Genomic DNA, 4,642 nt, shown 5'->3' with positions numbered 1-4,642 from the left:
CCGGTAAGCGCACCTTGGGGTGCTTACACACATCATTAGAAATGGGCTAGTCCAGGTGCGAGAATTAGCCTGTAAGGGCTAGAGTTCATGGGCCAAGCAGTTCTTAAATGAATACAGTTTGTGTGTTGTTATTTCGGGCATGAGCTAGCCAAGCGGCCGGGGTGTTGGGGACGCAGCCCCGCCGCTCAATATTGCAACAACAAATCACAATCCCAGAGAACTTAGACAACAATGAGGACTCTAAGAGAGACATACATAGGAAGTAGAAAAAGCTCTCACCTCAAAGAGGGCATGAGGATTTATTTGAGATTCAAGCATGAATGGCCATGACAGGGGAATACAGATTTACTTCAACCCAAGTATCATGTTCCAGGACAGTAACAGTTTCACTGAGTTTTCATAGGGGAAGAACAAAGAAAATCATACAGGAAAATACTCTGAATGCATTTGTGAGAACACTTAGGTGAGTTGCGAAGCAGGGAAGTCTGCATATGTTAACTGATGATTCTTAGGTTTGGAGATGATTGGTGGACTAGCTTTGTACATCCCCAGAAGATTTACCCACTAGTCACAGGATGGAAAGGCACACAGAGAGTTAGGCAATAAATACTACTTAGTGGAGCAAGACAGGCCAGAATAATTTGGCTCCGAACCTGCAACTTTCCAACTCTTCCCAGTCACCGAAGTTCTGAGCCTGGTAGAATGTAATGTAACAGGTATTTTTTCTCTGGGAACTTCACTTAACACTGGTGAAAGGAAGAAGACGGAATTTCCTTCCTTGACTCCCATCCCAACCTCAGGGTAATTTGTAGCATTTCTGTATCTCAGGGACCACCCTTAAGAGATAGCTGTCACCCAGAGCTGGAGAGATGGTTCAGGGGTTAGGAGCACCCATAGCTCTTGCAGAGGTAAATTCGGTTTCCAGTATCCATATCAAGGGGTTCACAGTCGCTTAGAACTCCAGCTGCAAGCTGGATTCTGCAGGCGCACGTACACATACACACACACCTGCAGGTATGTGCACACTCACACATACACATAAGTAAATAACAAAATAAGGCTTTTTAAAAAATGATAGCTGCCTCCCAGCACTTTGTTTGGGGCAGTTTACTGCATCAAAAGCTGTATATACTGAATCATCCTAGTGGACAAGGGATGGGCCTCTGAACTGAGTATCCAGGGCAAGGTCATAGAGATGAGAGTGGTTCCTGCTAGTATTGCATCATCCTGAATTCTGCTGTATTGTATGTTGTCCTGGCCTAGGAAGTTTTGATTTTTGTTTATTTGTTTTACTGGACTGAGGACTAAAGCTTGGGCCTCCTTGGATGTTAAATACCAAGTCCTCCCCCCTTTTTTTTTTTTTACTTTTTGAGATACTTTTTGAGATACTCTTTTTTTTTGGAGGGGGGATAAGAGTTTTAATTTAAGACTAATATACTTGAAAAATTTTATAAATACATTTAAGAAAATTTGAAAATGCACTGAACATTAAGATATATAGATAATATAGATATGCAAAACTATATGTAAAACTGTTTTTGATTGATAGATATTGCCAAAAAAATTTTAAATGATTGAATACTTTTGTATGGAGGTGACATAACTTACTTAACCAACCTATTGATAGACATATAATTATAATATGCATCTATTTATAATTAATGCTGTAACATTTGCTGCCTCAGTGTACTGCCTTCAGCTGCTTCATTACATGGTTATAATAATTTCTTATAATACTCTTCTAAACATTGAACTCTCAGGTCAAAACATGAACATTAGAAAAAATTCTTGGATATTTGTAGATACATGTTTTCCAAGTATACATGCTTCCACTCCTGCCTGATGAAAATACACATTGTCGATGGCATATTCTAAATAAAAACAGAACAATATGTATTTTCTTCCTGTGGAAAAACTGATGTTTGGACTGGCTCATTTTCCCCTGCTGCTTCTTGTCTTCTACTCAGATGACTGCTTGAAATTCTCCCCACAAACTTTCCCAAGTGTGGTCCATTAGAATTTGCCCTTTGCTCTCCAGAAACTTTATTCATCTAGAAATGCGATGCTTCTTCTGACCCTGATTCCACAGTTCTGAGGTTTTGCAGTAACAAAGTCCTCTTATTTTCCTTATCAGATCTAGAGTTCGGAGATCAGGTGATAAAAGTAATTCCTATTTTTAACAATAGAAGCCCAGCATTTCCTATTCGTCCAGAACATCACAGACTTACACTGTTTTCTCTTTCTTCGTTTCTTGGAACCCTTCATTTATTATTAACTGGTTGGAATTTTTTTGTCAAAACCTGCTGTTAAATTGTAAGAAAAGGATTGATTTTGCTTTCCTCTTGTTAAAAGAAAAACAACATTACCATGTGACAGAACTATTCCTATTCTGTTCTAAGAACTGTGAACTATGTACAACCCAGCACCAGTATTTTTGGCTCTCTCACCATTTAGCAAAGAGTAATTTTGCACTCTTAACCTCCTGTCCTCCAACCCCAAGGTGGACACACCATGTTGGATAGCATGGATCTCCCTCCGCCATGCCCGACATATAGCAGTTAACGAGCCACATGTGGCTACTGACGTCCCAACACAATAATGTTGACTTTAACCCCTCAGTTAGATTAGCTACATTTCAAATCATTAATAGATTTACTATTACTATTCAAGATAGCAAATTTAGTTACTGTTACTATTCATGATAATAAATAGATTTACTATCTGAAAAGTGCTAATTGTAGAATATCTTTATTATCGGAGAGAGTGTATTTCTCTATATTACTATAGAATCATTTTTGAAATATTATAGAAAAATGGTGAATTGTATTTAAATACAAAATTATGATTTGCTTCTTCTGAGGCCTGGGCCATTGTTTGCATGAGCCCTCTTCTGTTCCCTGCTCTCTCCAATGTCTCTGCTCTTTCAAAGATCCTATCCTCTTATTCCAGCAGATAAATTTGTTTGTGCTCTGGACTTTACACACACACACATACACACACACACACACACACACTCACAAATCACTTGTCATGTAGACATTTGATGTAACAACATATAGCAATAAAATGTAAATGGAAAAAGTCAATCATAAAGATGTCTATGCTGCACCAGTTTTGCCAACTAGATCCTTTAGCACATTCCCTTTCCTTTCGTTACTCTCTCTTCCTCTGTCTCACCCTTCTCTTTCTCAACTTATCTCCCGCTATCCCTCTTCCCTTCCTCTCTCTCCATCTTCCTCTCTCCTCCTTTCTTTCCTTCCTTACAGGGAGTCGTCAACCTTAGAAAAGCCTTGAGTAAGGCTAGTCCCTGGCCTCATTTATGAACACATTCAATTCATATTCATTAACAACTAACCCAGTAACATAGTGTCACCATGATGTAGATATCACTGGTGCTTCTAAAATATAGAGACATTTGCCTATGGAAAGCCATGCATTCAAACTTCAGACCAAGGGATTGGTCTTTTTTTTTTTTTTTTTTTTTTTTGCCTATTGCCTGCATCATGACTGAGGTCTACCTTACAAAAGAGATTTCTAGAAAGAAGGAGTACAATTTAAATTTAATTTAATTAATTAAATTTTAATTTAATGTAATTTAATGTACTTTTTATAAGGACAACTGTAATTCTTAGAAGTATGCTTAGAGAATAAAAAAGTATCACTGGGTCTAGGGAGGTCACGCAAAGATGAGGACAGACCTCCAAAGTTTAATAAATCAGAAGAAAGCTTTACTCCAGACACCAGAATCCAGGAAAAAGTAAAAAATAAAATAAAAAATCTCCATGGGGCACAAAAAGCTTATCAGCTAGCTGAGACCACAGCCAGAGATGGATTTTGTAAGGCTGTGGCAAAGGCTGGTTTCTGAACTCACCTTTTTATAGTAGGAGCACCAAGCATTAGGTCTGGACAAAGGAATTTTTGCAATCTTGAGGTAAAACTCAGATACAGATTGCCTTTCTTTACAATCCCCATTAACTGAGTTTTCCAGTTAAACTAGTGTTTGTACGTAATCTATTATCTTTCTTGGTCTTTCCAGGTAGTGTTTATTGAAGCCCTGTGCTCTCCCCTTTGAAGCTGCCAGTTCAGTTTCACATAACAGGAAAAAATGTGTAACCCAGAGGTCATAGATCTGTCTTGTAAACGTTAACACAGCTCATATCTGTCATTAATCGAGGATGGCCATGAGTGTTTGGCTCTCAGTTTGCAGAGAGATCCTTCAGCCTTACAAATTGAGCTAAGGGTTGTAAAGCAGAACAACTCACTGTTAATAGTTAATCCTGAAGCTACTGAAAAAGCTAATCACAGTCTGTTCTCATTCTCATAGGCTTACAACTTTGTATTTCTTTATTTCTACATTTTTATTTCTGAAATCTACATTTTTATATTCTTATTCTTATACCCTTCAGTATGATTTAATGGTAATAAACTTACGTGTGAGAAGAATTTACCATAAATTTGTGCTTTCTAATTCTTCCCTGTATCCCACTATCTTCAAAAGACCCCTCAACCACCCTTGCTGAGGATATCCAGGATGTTCCCTCTCCAGAGAGAAATGGGAGAAGGATGATGAGATAGACTCTTAATATAGTTCAGGGTGGCCTTGAGCTCACTCTGTAGCCAAGCCAGACCTGGAATTTGCCAC

The sequence above is a fragment of the Alexandromys fortis genome, unplaced genomic scaffold, assembly GCF_014885135.2.
Source record: "Alexandromys fortis isolate MF-2015 unplaced genomic scaffold, M_Fortis_MF-2015_v1.1 scaffold_64, whole genome shotgun sequence".
In the NCBI taxonomy this organism is placed as follows: domain Eukaryota; kingdom Metazoa; phylum Chordata; class Mammalia; order Rodentia; family Cricetidae; genus Alexandromys; species Alexandromys fortis.
The sequence above is the reverse complement of the archived record's forward strand: the minus strand, read 5'-3'. Positions refer to the sequence as shown.